Consider the following 20,510-nt stretch of genomic DNA (forward strand, 5'->3'; position numbering starts at 1 on the left):
CTCGTAAGATATTACGTAAGCAATATTTTTGAATGAATATCATAAAGAATCCGTTGAGAAATTATTGGAGTTATTCTTTGCGGATATGTTGAATACATTTCTGGGGAAATACATTCAGGAATCTCTGAAGGATATCCTGACGGAGTCTATGGAGGGATTCCTGCCTGAATTACTTCGTAGTAGTAGTGTATCTCCGGTGGAACTCCTGCTAGAAATTCTGGATAAAACTCAATCATTCTTTCCTTAAAAAATGCTGTGGAGTATTTACTGAAGAAATCCTTGTATTAATTTTGGAATAAATCCATCGAAGATTTACTTGAAATTCTTGGACTAATATATAGAGGAATCTTATAAGAAATTATATAAAGAAATTCAAGAGGAAATTGCTGGAGGTACTTCTGTTTTTTTTTAAGAAATGCTGAAACCATTTCTGGGGAAATCCGTAAATGATCCTTGTATGGATTTCCGAAAAAATCTTAAATACATTTTTATGGAAATCCATGGAAGCTTTTCAAGGGGATTTTTTGGAGAAATTTCTGCAGGATCTTCTAACGAAAATTCCTAAGGAAATTCTGAAAGGGAACTCTGGAATAATCCATAGACGATGTTTAAAGAACTTTCATGGGAGGCTTTCCGAAAGGAATTTCTGGTGGATTATCAAAAGGTATTCATGGAACAGTATCGGAAGGAATTCAGGAAAGGTTTTAAAAAAATATTACTTCTGTGGTTACCTCAAGAATACTTTACAGAAATTTCTAGAGGAAACTCAAAACTTTCTAGAGAATGGAAGAATTCCTGAAAGAATTCCCAGAGAAATCTCTGAAGACATTCCTGGTAGAATGTCTAAAAAAATCCTGGACGGTATGCTGAAGGATTTTAAGAGTATTATCTGAAGTTATCCATGCATGGCTTTTAAATAAATCCTTCAACAATTTTCATAGGGAATCTCTTTGGATGGATTTTTGTAGTAATGACAATGAATTTCTGAAGAAATTCATGAAACAATTTCTGAAGGAATTTCTGCAACGTTCTCTAAAATAATATTCTGAGCCTTTTCGGAGGAATAGCAAGTGAAATATCTGCGAAGAGTTTTTGGGGTAATCCATGAATAAATTTCTGAATAAACCCTGGGAAGAATTTCAGAAAGAATTCCCTAAATAATTATTTTATTTCAGAGGATTTCTGAAGGCATCGCTGGAAGAAGTCCCAATATGTATTTAGAAAAAGAAATTTCCACTACGTATGGTGGCACAAAACTAGTAATACCGTTGTCAGGGTGAGAATGGGTAAAAATGCATACTTCCACAGTCATTCTTCTATAAATTTTGCTTCTTTACATGAAAAGGCCCTTTGATCACTGGAATGTGATCTTTGGTAGTGCATGCACAAATGAAGAAAACATGTTTGGAGTTCGTCAATTTTTCTTAAAAATACTAGTGTTTGAAAAAAGACTCATTCTCAGCCCTTCGAGTGGGTGAGAATGGGAGCTGAATATGTTGTCACAGGAGTTTTGTAAATTATCAAATAAAGTCTTCACAAAATTGAGACTTCATCGTCTCGAGTTGCCGAGAGTCAGAACATTTTGATCATCTACTCACAAATTTTTAGAAAACTCTTAACTTTTACCTGACCAGTCTGGATATTCATGTATGTGCCTACAGTTTTGACTCCAGAATCGAATAAAATTGTTCAGATCATCCCCAGCTGCCAGTAGAAATATAGCAGAGCTTGTGTCATGCTATGCGAAGAATGCGATTTCATAGATAATCTGAAAATCGCAATAAATCTTCCTCAATTTACCACATGACGAGCCGAGTGATGTCAAAATCTATACCACAATGGTTATGAAGTATTTACCTCCGATCGCTTCCTGTATGTTTCCTACCCGTTACTCACGGTTAAGGGGAAATGCTATAACGCTGTGGAGTCAGTATGTGACCCCATCTCGGCTCGGTCGCACCTCAACAAGGTACGAAATTGAAATTCTATGTCTCCACACCGACACCACACACACATATCATGTGTGCCTGGATGTCTTCAAGAAACCGAATGGTTCTCAATTCATATCTTCTGTATGCAACGGTGACGAGTTCCAGCTCCAGCCACATCAGGCCACGTCAAGCAACATATTTCCGTGGAAGGAAATATCCTTGGCTAAGGTAGTGGTCCCAATATCGAACCAGAAGCTTTTTGATTGAATCGACTAGCAAATCGAATCAAAGTCGGATCACATCTCTCTTCGAACTGGCATTTCAATATCAGTCCCCTCAAGCTCCGTCTAGGAATCATTCAGCCGTGAATGTGAAATGAAATATTAAAACGGCGGCATCATAGGGATCATAGAGGCTGGCTGGTTTGCGTTTCTCGCTGTCGTGTCAAGCACAGTTGCTAATGAATATTTGACAAGGACAAATAGTTTTCCTGGATGGGAAATGGTACCGAGACAAGCAGATCCGGCGATGATTGTCTTTGGTTTTGAGTTCACTAGGTAGTACAAGGGAACTAGATTTTTCTTTTTCCTTCTGCTGTTATGTTCCAAATGGGATAATAAAAACATCTCAGCTCAGTATTCATGTAACTATTTATCACATAGTGCCACTCAGTTTACGCGCACTGAAGTTTCTCGGTCATCATACATTCAATTGATCTGATTTCTTGGGTGTGATTAATGACTATGACTATGACTATCATGACTATGACTATCATGACTATGAGTCACAAAATCATTGTAAGCATTAAGAAGAAAAACTTGACTAACAAATGCCATGTGTAACTATAGTTATAAAATGGTAGATGATATTTTTATCAATTCTCTAATTCTTCTTCTTTATGGCTCGACGTTCGCATTGAAACTTGGCCTGCCTTTCTTCAACTTAGTGTTCTTTGACCATTTCCACAGTTATTAATTGAGGGGCTTTCTTTGAATGCTATTGCATGAATTTCTACATTGAGTGGCAAGTACCCAGACAAGTGCCCAGGGAGTTGAAAAAATTTTCACGACCGGAACGGGAACCGAACCCGCCGTCTCCGGATTGGCGGATTGTCAATTCTCCTGTAGTGTATCACAAGAAGTGTTCTTGGGAGGCTTAGCACTTCATTTACTAGTTTTGAAAGTCTGTGGAACTACTTCACACGCCTTGTAATCTGGGGACTGCATACTCAAATCTCAAGTAAAATAAAAGATGACATTCATGACAATCAATGCCTGTCCGTCCACATTTAACAATTAAGTCAAAAGGCACAACCTTAAATGAATGCCAGTTAGTCAGTCTCCAACATTCATTAGCATACTGTTCCTCCCTCAGTCAGTAGAGTGACCTGACAGGACGACATCCTACAAAATCCTCATTACAAGTGGTTTAATTCAATTTCCATTCCTTCCGTACGGTGATTGTGTGTGAGATGAGACGACCGAGTAACCGAGAACAGAAACCCGGCATTTGTCAACCTATATAACTTTTTTCACCGTCTGTTCTTGACCACTTCCGGTCATCCTGCAAAAGTATACCTATACCTGCCATCAGGTATTGGTGCACCATTGTAGTGCCAAGGATGTGCAATGAATGAAACTTCATCGGATGACCCATGAGAATGGCACTGAATGAGAAGCGTTCAAGCTCGGTCGGTTTTCGCTCCACAGCATTCAGAAAAAGGAAGATTTTATTTCCTCGTGCGTGATGGTTAGAGCGAGGGTGTGTCCATCGTTCCATCCAGCCAGCAGTATGATCTCGATGATATTGTCGTCAAATGCACAGGGCAATGTTAATGGACGACGTACCGAGTTGCGGAGGCATAAAAAAAGTTCCAGCGTCTATGGTTTTCATCAGCACGATGGAACCCAATCAACACGGTTGAAAACTTTGGAACAAAGCTTGGTCCATCAGCTAATCAAAACAATTTCTTCTCTGCTAGGATACTCGTCATAAATTTTTCAGCAAAGTTGTCCCTAGGATTTTTCCTAAGATATTTGCAGGGTATATACAAGAATTGCTTCCGAAGCACCGAATTTTCTCCTGAACTTCCGTGTTAAATTCATCCCTGGTATTTTTGTTTTTCAAATATGTAGGGGCTCGCTACAATCTACGGTGGGGATTGTAACATAAGGCTGAATTACAAAAGGCTAAATGCACAAAAAAGGCTGATCATGAAAGGCTTAAAGTATAGGATCGTAACATAAGGCTGAAATAACAAAAGGCTGAAAGTTCATAAACGCATGAAATGAGTTATAAGGTTGGGATTAGTCAAGAGAAAAATTATGTATACCAAAATAACAATATGTTCTCCTTTTTGACATTCAGTTTCAACTAGGACAAAACCCGCTTCTCAGATAAGTGTTCTATGGCCACTTCCACAGTTATCAATTGAGAGCGTCCAACGACTATTTTGTAATCTTTGAAGCGGGCAAAAATACACTATGGAATTTTTCATCACAAATAGTTCCTGGACCGGTCACCCTCAGCATGGTCTTTCAGAATTCCCGCGCACTTACCGCTTTGGCTATATGGATCACACAATTGCACAAAATATGAGTGGTGTTATTTCAATCGGTAAGTTTTCCTTCTTTAAAGAAGGGTTTTTCTTCCGATTCATGCTGTTGTATTGATTGTTGGCATTATATTTAAAAACAATATCATGACAGATTTCTCTTCTTTTGAAAGTAGGCTTTTCTTTTGAGGAATATTGCCATTATCATGTGGCCGATCAATAAAGCATACCATACACTCGAAATGATCTTGAGAAGGATTATTTTTGAATTGATTGCGTCAAATTATCCTTCCAGCCTTTTGTGATTTCAACCTTTTGATCTGAAAAGATCGAGTTTCGAGTTTCAGCCTTTTGTTATTCAGCCTTTTGTTCTTTCAGACTATTGTATTTCAGCCATTTGTACCGTGAACCCAACATCCTGAAGGTGGCTGCATTTGGACGGATACGGTGGGCATGTCATGTTGCGAGGATGCTGGACAACAACCCTGCAAAGTTGTGTTACAAGCATAAAAGAAAATAGGTGAATTATTCACAAAAGATAAACAATATCACGACAGATATAAAACCATACAAATGCACAAATAAGAAACATCGCAAATTTACACAGGATGACGAGGATTTATTTATTGGTTTGGGTCCATCAGTCATCGGGGTTCGATACTTGAGCTCAATAGCTTGAAGTCCGTGGCAGGGAAAGGTTTACATCTGTAGTACTTGACCGCTGCCCGAAATGGCCTGAAAGTAGGCAAACAAAGTGGGATTGCATTTCATGGGCCTCTATTTTTCCGGAACACTATAAATGTGTATTTATAATTTCTGAAACAATTTGGAGCATTGTGGAAGCAAATTACTGACTCAGTGTTGAATTGATGAATTTGATGTTGAACAAATAAACGAATGAAATGATCTTTTTGGATTTCTACCAAAGCTCCTCCCGATATTTCATCCAAAGTTTTACCAACATTTGTTGCAAGAGTGAATCGTGGCATCTTTCCCAAAGTTTTTCTGGAATGTTTACGGTCTTACTTTTGGGATTGCTCATACGGAGTTTCTACAAACGTTACTACTTGGATCTTTCTAGAGGTACGGTCTCATACCATTTAGACAGGTGTACCTATTTTGGGCACTTGCCGCTTTAAATAAGTAGTTCATACGCATTGATTTGATTTTTATAGGACTCATCGTGGGCTAAAATTAGGTTATTAGGTATAAAATTGACTTAGTTATTAGTAGCTGAAAATGACCAAAATAGGTACACCTTCCCAAATGGTACAAGACCCTTAATGCCAGAGCTCCTCTAGAAACAAATGCAGTACTTCATCACGAAATTTCTCCCGCGGTTCCTTCTTCAACTCATTCCAGGATTTTCCCAGAGATTCTTCTGGGATTCTCACTTGGTTGAAGATATTTCACTGAATGTTCTCCTATTTTTTCCGATATATTCCAAGAGTTTGTTTTAAGAGGCTTCACTGATTGCTTTCCAATTCTTCCTCTCGGGATTGCCACGGGATTCTCAAGTAATTGTGCTGGTGTTTTAACAAGAGTTTCTCCTGAAAGTTTTCCTAGAGGTTCCAGATATTTTCTCAAGATTTCTATTGAAACTCCCCCAGGATTTCTCTTAGTTGTCCTGTGGTTATTTCTAGATATGAGAGGGATTATTGATGATGATGATGATGATAATGATTAAGGCTCAAGCATCCGTCATCAATTTTCGGAAATAGAAAAGCAGTTTTTTCGCTGTAAATCAAAACAATGACCACGAAAATGTATTCATTGTATTCTATTCCTCATGTGGAATACAGTGAATCCATTTTCGTTGCGAAAATAATGGTTTTGAATGAAAAAACTGCTTTCAAATGTTTGATGATGACGATGATTTCAATGACGAATGGTTCAACGTTAAGGACTACCACTCACTGTAGCACTGTAACTAAGTCCGACAACAGTGAGGTGTCCTCCCAATGTGATTTGATCAACCAAAAAATTATAATTATACTCAACTTGATTTCCTAGATATTCTCTAGAAATATGCCCCATGTTTCCTCACGGAATTATTTCCAAAAGTATTTTCGGGATTTCTCAGTGTTTTTTTTTCTAATTGTTCTGAAGTTTATCCCGGAATTTCCAATGCAGTACTTTATGGCATGCCTAAAAAACTAACGCCCAAGTACCGTCGGAGCTTCCCGAGGAACTCCACCAGGAATACTATCTGGAGAGCAGTTCCAGGAAAGCCCCCAAGAAAACACCAGGGATAACTTTGGAATAGAGCTCCGGAATGAACTTTCAACTTAGATGCTCTGGAAGCTCAGGAGAAATCAGTGAACAAATTATTCAGAAAAATCGCAGGATAAACTCCTAGAGAATTCCCTAAATAGATTCGGGTTGAGCTTCCGGGAGTTACTCCGGGAGGAATTCCTAGAAACCTGTAAGAAAAATTCCATGAGGAATAACGCAAAAAATAAAAAATCCTGTCAAGGGTTTTCAGAGAAAATCCAGGTAGTAGTACTTCATTAGAAATGCCAAAAAAAAAATTGAGAAAAGTCCTGAAGAATTCTCAAAAAAGGGGGAAATTCTGAAGTTCAACTCCTGCAGAAATATATATGAATGCAGTGGCATCACGTGGCACTCCCATGACTCTCGAACGGGAAGTCCGATTGAGGTTGTCTTTGTTTTGTTCTAGTAGTTTCACTCAACCAAGATTTTTGAGGAAAAACTATGAGGATTTCGAGCTTTTAAAAATTGGTTTTCTACATTTTTTAGACGGGGACTTGAATTTGAAACGTCAAAAAACGCAGTAGACAAGACAAAGTTTGCCAGGGATAGCTAACTCCATATGAAACTCCAGAATAAACCATGTGGAAATCTCTATGAAAAGCTCAGAAAATTAGGAAATTTCAGAAAGAACCCCGGGAAAGATCTAAGAGCACCTTCTGTAGAAATTCCAGAATCAACTTCAAGAGAAATTTTGGAAGAAGCTGTGGAAAAAATATCTCTGAAGAAACTCCTTTTAAATATCAGAGAGAAATCCCCCAAAACTCCACGAAAACTTTTAGAGATATTTTGAGGGGAACTCCGAGAACTCCTCCGCAAAGAATTTCGAAATCGAATTGCCCATCAATGTTCAGCGAAGAATCCTGGAATATTTTCAAGGAATGAATTTCTGAAAAAAAATCCTGGAAAGTACTGGAAATCTTGGTAATTCTCCGCAGCGCACCAAACGCGTACAGCAAAGCAAATATCAGCAAAACAAAATGCTGAATTTTCAGCAATACCTTGCCGGAAACCAGCACAAAATTGTTCTGAAATTCAGCATTTCAATTCAATTTACCTTATTTATGAGGCATTCAGCCATTGACTGATTCGTCTCATTACAATTTGGCATTAGGCAAGGCAAAAATGAGAAAAAAAATGGCTAGTAATCTGTCATAAATGTTAAGTGTGAGAAGCTACGGAAGTAATTCAGGCAGCAAAAACGAGCGAAATCTTATGAGAATTCTGGCTTCCAAAAAAAAATTCTGGATGATTTTAGATCCTCTATGGTATTCCTGCAGAAATCCTTGTAGAAATCATTCTGGATGAATTTTCAGCCCCTTGGTTCATCTACAGCTTTTCGGCGAAATCGGAATACTCTTCAGAACTTTTCGTGAGAATAATTTCTTCTCCGTATCCACTGGTACACGTTCCATGTGTCTGTCGTCTAGTGTTAAGTATCATTCAGTCTGTACAGCCTCTGGCTGAAGATGGTGTCCGTGTCTTTTTTTAAAGGGGGTGGTATACATGCATTGGCTGGACAATAATAACGCTTTATGCTTTTAAGCGATATTTTATGCAATTTGTGTAATATACACAGCAAAAAAATATGAAAGTTAAGCAGCACGTAAATTGAAGATCAACTGAAATTTGCGGCAGAAAAATGTAAATCACCAACATTTAACCGTCAGCCGAACAGCCCGCTGCTGGTCAGACGGTTTGTTTACAGATTTTAAAGCATATTCGCTTTAAATGTACATGCATCTGCTATAAATCATGCCAGCCACTCTCCGTCATCAGCTAAACGAACGACTGCTCGCAGCTGTGGCGGTTTCCCCGTTGTCTCTCTCAGTACTCTCTGCAGCAGCCGGAGCATGTCAGGAATGCGTGCGTTATGGTAGAAGCAGTTTAACTTTGACTGTCTGCTCTTTAACAAGCTGAGATAGCCGAGAGAGCTCGGGCGTGCTACTCACACCCCAAGGATCTGAGTTCAATTCTCGCTCGGAGTTCAATTTTTCTTTATATTTTCTAACAAATATCAAAAATGTAATTTTAAGATCGCACAAAAATTTCCATCATATATGACGGGGTCCTTTTGTTACATTCGATCCGTCATAATTTTACAGGTTTTTTTCGAACAGTGGCGACTTAATAATATTGGCAAGAAAAACAGTGTCGAACAAACATTTTTGGATTCTCAAGCGTAATTTATACACTTCCTTTATTTTTCTCACATATCAAATCGCATTATGCCAACCTCAACGATTCACACTTATACGAGTTTGTATGTGCACTTAAACGAGGTGAGCTTTACATTAATGCGACTTTATTCCTACACCTATGCGAGTTAAACTGTAATCTATATATATAAAAATGAGTTTGAAGTTCCTTTGAGGCAACAAAACTCAAGAACGGATGAACCATTCAGCATGACTCTTGCATGGTTCGGTTCGTATTCATGACGGCTGTGTTTATATGTACAAAAAGTTACGAAAATCAATCAGAAAAGTAAGGAAATTGATATATTATTGATTTTCTGGGAAGCTGGAAGGAAATCAACACGATCGAAATGAAACCAATCTAGAGTGCGGTGATATTTTGAGCTCAATAGTTGTCAAACCACCACAAAACGGCAAGACAAAGTTTGCCGGGACAGCTAGTAATAAGATAAAGTACCAAATTAAGTCGTATTACTTCATATATTCTTTAAACATTTCTTAAGGAATTCCAGTAGAAATATTATCAGACTTTTTCCAGTAGTTTTTCTTCGGAATTACTTCAGAAATTCCTCTAAAAATTTATCAAAAAAAAATCTTTCAGGAATTTCTTAAGGGATTGCTCTAAAAATTCTTCCAAAGATTTCTTCAAAAGATGCAACTCTAGGAGATTTTTTTTACAGAGGTTCAAATAAATTCCTCTAAGGGTTTCCTTAGTCAAATCAGATTTTGTTTAAGAAACTCTCTCATTAATTATTGTTAAAGTTTCTCTAGAGGTTCTTCCAGATATTAAGGTAAACCGGGGCAAGTTGAAACGGGTGGGGAAAGATGAAACGCGAAGTTTTGAAGTGGATTTCAATACAATTTAGATTTTTTTTTTTAGTTTTTATTTTTGTGTATTTTAACTTAGATGCTAATTCTACACTCACAATTTAGAAATTTATCCTTCGCTAAAAGATTGTTTTAATCAAAAACTATGTGTCATAGCAATAAAATTATTTATCATCATTATAAAACATCATGTTAACCTCATTATAAAACATCATGTTAAAGATTCCATTAACAACTTCGACAGAAATCACTCCAAAATCTATTCCATTTTTCAATAAACTTTTCAAGTTTTTTTTCTTTATGAATACCTGCAGTGGGTTCTCCAGTTCATTTAGATTTTCTCACAATGATGTTTTCAAAAATACCTTTTCTTCAGAAATTTCTAGAGAATATCTCTAGGATTTTCTACAGATATTACTCCTGTTAGTACTCCTGGTAGGAATTTGTGTGTATTCATTTATTTAACCCTCGAATGATCGCGCTGTTGTATTTTGTACAACACGTTGAAAAAATCTCGCTTTTTGTACTCAGCATTAGCGTGGTGCTGACGCAGGTAGTCAACCGCGCGAGTTACGGAAGGTTAAAAATTATTCAGGAAATTATTTTAAAAGTTACTCCAGAGGTATCTCCTGTATTTTTTCTTCCAAAAGGATTCCTTCAAAAAAACCTCTTTTTTTTGAGAAATTTGTTCAAGATTTCCACCAGTACCGTGAACCGGGGTCAAATTGATCTCCGGATCATAAGACGTTTTTCTGTTAAATTAAGCTTGTTTTGAATAGTTTCCTTTCAAGTATCGTGATATAGAAAACTGATACTAATACAGCGAAACAAAAATTTACTATTAGTCCCCCAGTCAACCGTATAAGATGTTGAATAGGATGTTAAAGTGGAAGCGATTTGTGTACATGTTACATGCACCTAAATGGAGGCATGTACACATATAGCCTCCACATTATCATCCTATGCAATATCTTATACGATTACTGGTTGTCTGGACTGTCTCGAGAGCTGTTTCCCCGACGGATTTTTGGCCGCTAAATCCGAATCCAATTTTGAGCTATACCTCAATTGATTGGGCAAAATATGCGATTTTGGGCTTTTTGACAGCATGCCATTGTACACGAAAATATTTTTTAAAGCTATCACAGGATGATTTTTTTTAATTTATACGTACATTCACGACTCATACGAAATATTTAGTTTTAGCAAATCAAATTTGATAGCCTCCAAAAGTTGCCAGACACGAATGCCACATAAGTTGTGAAGTGTCTTTAATAAATATTAATAATAATAATAATCCAAAAGTTGCATGCAAGTTTACTTGATTTAGATATTAATTGACCAATTTATCCTTTGATTGCCTAAAAACATATGTCCTTACTTAATGGCTTACTATCAAAAAAGCCCAAAATCGCATTCTGCAGTTCCTGCAAGTATTTCTGCAGACCTTAAAAAACTTCAGAAATTCCTCTATGGATTTCTCCAGGAATCTTTGTAAAAGTTTCTAAGGCTATTTTTACAAGGAATTACTTCTAGAATCCCTCCTACAGTTTTCCAACATTTGTTTTTAATTAAGGAGGTATTTCAAAGAGTCTCTTCAAGTATTCTCCCAAGAATTCCTCCAGAGACAACTTGAAAAATTCCTTCAGGTATTTTTGATCAGAAATCCCTCCAGAAAATTTTCGAAAATTTCTTCCGGGAATCTCCAAAACTATCTCCAGGAGTTTGTCATGCGAATCTTTTAGACAATCCTTCAGGGACTTATTTGAAAACTCCCTCCAGGATTCTATCTACATTTCTTGCAGCAAATTTTTAACAATTTCTAGAAAACTTCTGAACAATATTTCTTTAGGAATATCTTAAACATTTTTTCCAGGAATCTCTGGATATATTTTTTTTAAATCTTCATGGAGTATCCATACAATCCTAAAAGATGTCTTTCTGGAGATATTTTTGAAAAAAATCCCAAAAAACTACAGAAGAAGTTTGAGCAGGAGTTTCTGAAAAAATCTCTAGTGCGATTTCTGAAATATTTTTCAGTAGCATCCCTGTAGAAACCACAGGAAAAATTTTTGAATGATCTCGTGAAGAATATCTGAAGAAATCCCGGTGAAATTTATTAAAGGAATTCTAATAGGATTTTTTAAGAACTTTCTAGAGATTTTTTTTTTGAAAATTACTGGTGCAATCCTTTAATAAAAATCTTGCAGGATTTTTGAAGCATTCCTTGCGTAACCTGTGGACAAATTTCAGAAAAAAAAATCCTGTATGAAACGCCTGAAAGTTCTTCTAGATGTATAGATGAAAAAACTGAAGGATTTCTTGATGAAATGCTTAGAAAATATTTCTGAACAAATTGCTTCAAAATTCTGAGGATAAATTCTAAGAGTTATCCTCTGTATGAACTCCTGCAGAAATCTCTGGAAAAATTCTTGCCTAAATCTCTTACACCGATAATGCAAGAGTCTCTGAAGAAATTCCTGGACAAATTCACGCAGAAATTATCAATGGTATCCCGAGAGTTGTCTTGGTTGTCTCCGTTCCTTCAACAATCAATTTCAATAAATCACATTAATCATCATATTTTTAACTGAATAAGTGTTACAACGTAAGCATCCACTTCTACGCAAAGTAGCTATGACAGACATGTCTGAGCACTACTGCTAGCTGTACGCAAAGGTGTGTGAAACATTTTTAGCGTGTATGCCTAGGTATACACCACAGCTACTCTATACAGCCTACCGATGATACGACAACGATAATGATGACTAGGTAACGTAGGACTCAAACTTTGGGCATTCTTCCTGCCCTGCAGAGTCGCTTGTGATGAAGGCATGCGGAAAGTTGTCTCTTGGCTTGGAATTGTGGCGAACCTGAATGTTGCGCATCTGAGAACGAGTGGTGTGGGTGATGAGCTGTGTGATTTTTAACGAGCTTTTTACTGGAGTTTGTCGTGGTTCACGAACATTGAATCACGAGCCTTTTTAGGTAGGTAGTCTGCATAATGAAGTATTCCGCTTTGAAAAGTGTGCTTTTGTATCAGACGATGCACATAAAGTTCTACTAAGCAAGCAATGTGATCTCGATTTTTTACCGATTTTTTTTCAAATTACGGTCGGATTAAATCATAGTAGAAACCCTCCATTCACTACTTCACAAAAATGATTCTTTCAGACAACCAACGTTCACTCTATCGTTTTCAATCCCCCAAACATCACGGTACCAAGTGCGGCTAACCGGAACCAGAGGATCTGGCGCTAGGGTCACTCGGAAAATGCCACATTGATGGCACTTGAAGCTGATTATTGATGGGTTTTCCACGCTGCTCTCTCTGCTCATGTAGCCGAAGGGTTGGTCCACTCTAATATGGCAACCGTAGTTATGGGTTATTTTCTCAACTTGATTAACGAGTGGACCGCAAATTTCTCGAGTTCTTTTTTTTCTGCTATAAAGCGGACAACGCTTCGGATGGTGGTGGAATCTATCTGAACCCTCGTTGCCTTTCCTTTGTGATTGGCTTGCTCGCTTCTTGGTTGATTGGCAACTGAAAAGGGTTGGCTGGGCTACGGAAGTGGATTGGAACGATGACCGACTGCTGGCTGATATGCATATGAGTAGAATGGAGGAAGTTTCCAGGGAGGAAAGTTGGCTCGTTTCCATATTGATTTTTCCTTTATTCGGGAAAATAATATTTCACGTCAATTACATCAACTTTATGGACCCACACACTGGTGGCGGTGGTTTTTTCTTCTCAAACTCTATACGCGTTACTATAACCACATCATTTTTCAGGATTCATTTCTGAGGACGATGCAGAAAACTTTCGGAATGGGAATCCACTTGATATACTATTTAGTTATTATATTGAAGGCTTGACTGTAGCGTTTCAACTTTCATTTAAAAACGGCTGCGCAGTATTTCAATATGGTAACGATGTTTATTAATTACCCAACGTTTCGACACGGGGCTAGTGTCTTCTTCAGGGGGAATTAACTTGATTCCGCCATTTTCAAATGTCTTAATCCTTTGTAAAAACATAGCTTTGACAATAAAAATGTTATTCATAAAATCTCAGAAATGCATGTTACCTGAAACAACAAAAGACAAACATTATATGATTAGTTTTCGGGAAAGGTGCTAAAAGTGAAATAGGTAAGTCAGAAAAATTCAATTGAATCAGATAAATATGAAACGAGCTCACCAACTCTTAAGTCTTATCATAGTCGTTTGTTCAACCACGTTTATTCTAATGCCAATGGAATTTCATTGGGTCACCCTAATCAACTATCGCCAAATAGAAGAAAGTCACGATCAACTATAGATTCTTATAAGAATCACTGCGATCCCATTCAGTCCGTGCAATCCGTTAGCGACACAATCCCAAACAAGGTGCCAAGTAATAATGGAATCAGAAAATAAAATTAACAGAATTTATTATCCATTTGGGGCCCATGTCGACACCGATGGCTATGCGATGGTGGTACTTTCCCTCCAAATGGAGAAAGACGATAGCAAATAGTGGCAACCAGAGATGATGGCAAAAACCCAACCTGATGGAACCAGTCACTAGCACCACACCAGTTGAGCTCAACTCCTGTGTGTGACGGTGTAATATGTGTATGCTGGCGGCACCGAGCTGAAAAATGAGACACAAAATGGTACCTATTTCGTTGACGTTTGCTGAGGAGCGAGAGGTGGGACTACCCGGCCCCGGTCAGGAGAGGGGGATGGAATGAATAACAATCAGATCCGGTGTTTATTCTGCGTTAGCTCCCTTTTTTCACCAAGAGAGAGAGGTTAGCTCAAATTATTGCGCGTTTTAATTAAATTGTTAAACGCTGCTAAGTGACGGGTAATTGTTTGGGGAATGTAATTAAATGAATTGGGGACGAGTTTATAAGTTTAGGAACTGGGGACGTGCCAGAATTGGAAGTGCAACTTTTGGACGATTTGTGGAAATGAATATTCTATACATTTTGTTCCATAGACATGCTGATTTGATTACTTTCGATTCACCAAATGATTCATTTGCAGACTTAGTGAGAAATGGGAGAGAATTCTTCTTTTGTTAACTCAACTGGCACTAATTATTCTTCGTAAGATTCCTATTTCGGTCTGCGAAGCCAGAGTAAGTCCCATATACTGCATACGAAGACAAAACTCGCGTTGCACAAGACTCTGATTCTTCCTGTCGCTTTCCACGACCATGGATGTTGAAAGAGCCTTTAGAGTCTTCAAACGTGAAGTGCTGCGAACAATTCTCTAGTATATAAACCTAGTATATAAACAGCTGAATATAGTGAAGCGAATAAAATACGGCAGGCTGCGGTGGGCTGGTCACGTAGCTCGCATGCCGGAGAAACGACAAGCTAAAACCATACTCAGCAGGGATCCAGGAAAAGGCTGTCGGCTTCGTGGGCGGGCGTTGGCACTTCGTAGTTGAGGAGGAACTAAGGACTCTCAACGTTTAGGTTGACTGGAAGTGATTAGCCCAAGGCCCGAGACCAGTGTGGAGGCAAATGCTTCATTCACGGTAGATCGCAACGAATTGTAGCTCATGAAAAATGAAGAAAGTGAGATTCTTAGATCTCCTAGTATTTATATAATCTTCCTAACATGTCTTCCTAGTTTTCCTAGTCTTCTTTGTCTTCCTGATTTTAAGGTTTTAAAAATTTTCTGAATTTTCATAGAAGTGGAAAGTCTAGTCTTCATAGTCTTTCTCGTCTTAATCCAGTGCTTTTATTTTCGTAATCTCCTTCGTCTTCAAAGTTTCCCTAATCTTTATTGCTAAAAAAGAAATTCACCAAATCTTCTTAGGCTTAGTATTCTTTCTTGCATTCTTGGTCTGCTAGAATGTCTAGTCTGCCTTAGACTTACTAAAATATCTTCCGCAGTCGTTCTAGACGACCTGGCCTTCTTTGTCTTCCTTGCCTTCATATTCTTTCTAGTTTCCTTGTTTTGTTTGTCTCCCCACTTTTCTTTCTTCTTTCTTGTTTTCTTGTTTTCCAATCTTCGTAGACTACCGTCCTAGTTTTGTAGTTTGCATAATAATCCTTATCGTTCTAGCTTTCCTAATCTTAAAATTCCTAGTCCTGGACTTCGCTAGTCCCCTTGTTAATCTATGTTTTCTCCATAATCTTCCGAAGTTTCTTGTATTTCTAGTCTTCTCAAATTTCCTGATCTTTTTAACCTTCTATAGCACAATTGTATTGTAGGTTTTCTGAACTTCGTTTCTATTTGTCGTCTGGTCTTTTGATCGTCTGCTCGTCTGTTCTTCTGGCTTTCTGGTCTTCTGGTCATTTGGTCTTCTGGTCTTCTGGTATTTTGGTCTTCTGGTCTTCTGGTCTTCTGGAATTCTGGTCTTCTGGTCTTCTGGTTTTCTGGTCATCCGGTCTTCTGGTTTCGTGGTCTCCTGATCTTCTGGCCTTAGATTTTCTACTCTGTAGATTTTCTGGTCTTCTGATCTTCTGGTGTACTGGTCTTCTGGTCTTTTGGTCTTCTGGTCTACTGGTCCTCTGGTCATCTGGTCTACTGGTCTTCTGGTCTTCTGGTTTTCTGGTCATATGGTCTTCTGGTTTCGTGGACCCCTGATCTTCTGGCGTTAGATTTTCTACTCTGTAGATTTTCTGGTCTTCTGGTGTACTGGTCTTCTGGTCTTTTGGTCTTCAGGTCTACTGGTCTAATGGTCTTCTGGTCTTCTGGTCTTCTGGTCTTCTTGTCTTCTGGTCTTCTGGTGCTCTGGTCTCCTGGTCTTCTGGTTTTCTGGACTTCTGGTCTTCTAGCCTTCTGGTCTACTGGTCCTCTGGTCTACTGGTCCTCTGGTCTTCTGGTCTTCTGGTCTTCTTGTCTTCTGGTCTTCTGATGCTATGGTCTCCTGGTCTTCTGGTTTTCTGGACTTCTGGTCTTCTAGCCTTCTGGTCTACTGGTCTTCTGGTCTTCTGGTCTTCTGGTCTTCTGGTCTTCTGGTTTTCTGGTCATCTAGTATTCTGGTTTCGTGGTCCCCTGATCTTCTGGCCTAAGATTTTCTACTCTGTAGACTTTCTGGTCTTCTGGTCTTCTGGTGTACTGGTCTTTTGGTCCTCTGGTCTTTTGGTCCTCTGGTCTTTTGGTCTTCTGGTCTTCTGGTCTTGTGGTCTTCTGGTCTTCTGGTCTTCTGGTCTTCTGGTCTTCTGGTCTTCTGGTCTTGTGGTCTTCTGGTCTTCTGGTCTTCTGGTCTTCTGGTCTTCTGGTCTTCTGGTCTTCTGGTCTTCTGGTCTTCTGGTCTTTTGGTCTTTTGGTCTTTTGGTCTTCTGGTCTTTTGGTCTTTTGGTCTTTTGGTCTTTTGGTCTTTTGGTCTTTTGGTCTTTTGGTCTTCTGGTCTTCTGGTCTTCTGGTCTTCTGGTCTTCTGGTCTTCTGATCTTCTGGTCTTCTGGTCTTTTGGTCTTCTGGTCTTTTGGTCTTCTGGTCTCCTGGTCTTCTGATCTTCTGGTCTTCTGGTCTTTTGGTCTTTTGGTCTTCTGGTCTTTTGGTCTTCTGATCTTCTGGTCTTCTGGTCTTCTGGTCTTCTGGTCTTCTTGTCTTCTGGTCTTCTGGTCTTCTGGTCTTCTGGTCTTCTGGTCTTCTGGTCTTCTGGTCTTCTGGTCTTCTGGTCTTCTGGTCTTCTGGTCTTCTGGTCTTCTGATCTTCTATTCTTTTGTGTTTCTGGTCTTCTGGTCTTCTGGTCTTCTAGTCTTCTGGTCTTCTGGTCTTCTGGTCTTCTGGTCTTCTGGTCTTCTGGTCTTCTGGTCTTCTGGTCTTCTGGTCTTCTGGTCTTCTGGTCTTCTGGTCTTCTGGTCTTCTGGTCTTCTGGTCTTCTGGTCTTCTGGTCTACTGGTCTTCTGGTCTTCTGGTCTTCTGGTCTTCTGGTCTTCTGGTCTTCTGGTCTTCTGGTCTTCTGGTCTTCTGGTCTTCTGGTCTTCTGATCTTCTGGTCTTCTGGTCCTCTGGGCTTCTGGTCTTCTTGTCTTCTTGTCTTCTGGTCTTCTGGTCTTCTGGTTTTCTTGTCTTCTGGTCTCCTGATCTTATGGACTTCTGGTCTTCTTGTCTTCTGTTCTTCTGGTCTTCTAATCTTGTGGTCTTCTAATCTTTTGGTCCTCTGGTCTTCTAATCTTTTGGTCCTCTGGTCTTCTTGTCTTCTGGTCTTCTGATCTTCTGGTCTTCTGGTTTTCTAGTCTTCTAATATTCTTGAGTTTGTTATCTTCCAATCTTCGTCTTGTGGTCGGATATTTAAAAAGTTTAAAGTTTATTTTACAGTTCCTATCGTTTTAACGTTCCCAGGACTCAGTCTTTGAACAAAACCCAACAACCACCAGAACACACCATCTCTCAGAAGGCAACAGAGACACCACATCATTCGCATGAAGCCAGTTCTGGCATGGCATGGTAAGTGTTCACCCACCATATCCATATCTATTTCCAGCATGGCAGGTTCACCCTTTCCCTACATCAGACCGTATACCCTTATTTCGCTCACATGGCAATCAACTTTCACAGCCCGATACTCATTGCCTACATCTATACGTAAGCCGCATGATTACTATCATCATCATCCCCGTCCTCATCCCGAATCAGATGATATTAAATCGAAACAGACACTTGTCAGGGGGCAGCGATTGCGGATATGGAAATTCCTTGAATTTCATACGGGGGCTGTGATTTTCTCCTGTCTGTCGTCGTAGCCCTGTCGATATCGCCGTCGTCGCTTTGAGGCAGAGGCGGGAAAAAGTTTATTCGTATCCCGGAACTGGTACACCCAGAACGTGCACCGAATGGGAATTAATCGTTTCAAATTGCTGATAAACCAACCATTTGTTTTCTACCAACCACACGCTCACTCTGTTGTGGGGGCCGTACCGGAAGGTATTGTTTTTTCGTGCTAAATTCGATTGCGGAAAAAACGGACTCACCAACAGCTCTCATATTCCGGTGAAACCTGCTTCTGGTAATTGAATTCGATGGCCATCAATTTCCACCGACGCCAGCGGCATAGGGATGATGGAAAAAATAACCGAGCACAGCACGGATTGCAGCGTTATTGTGGGAGAAAAAGTGCAGCATCGCCGCGTCAACTTGGACGCCCTGTGGCGTCGTCGTCGGACGGTATCGTCGCTGTGCAACCAACGAGCATTAATTTATTGTCAATTTAATCGAATTTTGCGAAATGGAATTGATTGGTTTATAGTCATATCGACACCGTTGAACCACTGTAGAGTCTTACTATTAGCACTGGGTTTTGTGGCTTGGCAGTCAACGGAAGTACTTCCGTACTTACCGTTGTAAGTTTGCCATATCTGAGTCATTGAGTTTGTTTAATCGGTGATGGAGAATGGAAGTTGTGTTGATGTTACCAATATGTACACGGCATTTACTTTCTTTGCTGCCTTGATAATCTATGTCAACAATCTTCAATGTATTCGAGTGCTCATAGAAGTTCTGCTTCAATCTTTCAACCACTGAGCTTCCAGCCGACATTCCTTTCGAAATTCTTTCTGATATTCTTTCCAGAATTTCTTTAGGGAATTCTCCCAAGATTACTTCAGCATTTTCAGGGATTGTTAAATGTAGCAAATAACAAGTGTTCATCAGTGTTTCTTCAGGGATTTTTTTTCTGTATTAACGAGATTTTTAGCCCTAGGCTAGTTCATCTCGAACTCTTCAGAGATTGCTGCTGAAATTCCTCCCATGATCCATTCCGGAATTTCGTGATGGATTCGTATTAGGAGTTCTTCAGGGATTTCTTCTGGTCTTCTTCAAAAGATTCCTCCATATAACCTTGGTAGAATTCTTTTAAATATTCGTGCCAGGATTGAGTTCATTCAAAGATTCTTCCCGGTATTTTGGGTATTTGTCAAAAAAATTCTCCTGGAGAGGTTTTTTTTCCATTATTATTTCAGCGATTCTTGCCGAGCTTCCAGCCGAAATTCTTTTCGTGATTTCTTTGAGGATCCCATCAGGGATTCTGAACGGGAGTTCTTCCGGGATTACTTCAGGGACTTTTTTCTGCGTCTCAACGCCCCTATACTGAAAAAGCCCTATTGGACCGACTTCAAATGACTTAAATATGAGTTCAGCAATAACTCTTCTAAAGATTCCTCCAAACATTTTTTTTTTGTTTGAATTGAAAATTTATTCTCCCCCGTTCTGCTTCATGATTACCTCCAAGGATTGCACCCGAAAACCCTTTAGGGATTCTTTCAGGATTTATCAAAAAATTTAAGAAGATTGGAGCCTATACAGAAAGGCCCTGACGAACTACAACAAAGAAATAAGGTCAGCCAAACGGAAATCGTGGATTGTAATGTGTGAAAGCATAGAGAATACACCCGTAGTGGCCAGACTCCAAAAAACTCTTTCAAAAGACCACTCCAATGGTGTGGGTAGCCTCCGAAAGACGGATGGTTCGCTCACTGTAGAGCCTAGCGATACACTGAGCGAATTGTTAAAGATCCGCTTCCCTGATTCAGTCCCTGAGTCGAGCATCGGCGACTAAGACACTGGAATTGCTGTCTCAGATCCACAAGAGATCCAATCATGGGTTTCTGGATCTAAAAAAGACGCAATAAAGGTTGCAAAGGAAGCTTTCACTCGGGCCAGGGTTGAGAGGGCTGTGAGATCTTTCGAGCCATTTAAGTCTCCTGGCATGGATGGAATATTCCCAGCGTTGATCCAAAAAGAGGAGAAAACACTGGTTCCACCCTTGGTTGAGATTTT

General features: G+C 39.2%; 1 protein-coding gene across 3 annotated transcripts in view; it reads right to left on the reverse strand.

Moving 5' to 3' along the window:
• The window catches only part of LOC109409049 (uncharacterized), a 699,030-nt gene that overhangs the window by 545,291 nt on the left and 133,229 nt on the right, over positions 1 to 20,510 (reverse strand). The gene's annotated exons all lie outside the window — the stretch shown is intronic.

Source organism: Aedes albopictus, chromosome 3, assembly GCF_035046485.1.
Source record: "Aedes albopictus strain Foshan chromosome 3, AalbF5, whole genome shotgun sequence".
NCBI classification, from domain to species: Eukaryota; Metazoa; Arthropoda; class Insecta; order Diptera; family Culicidae; genus Aedes; species Aedes albopictus.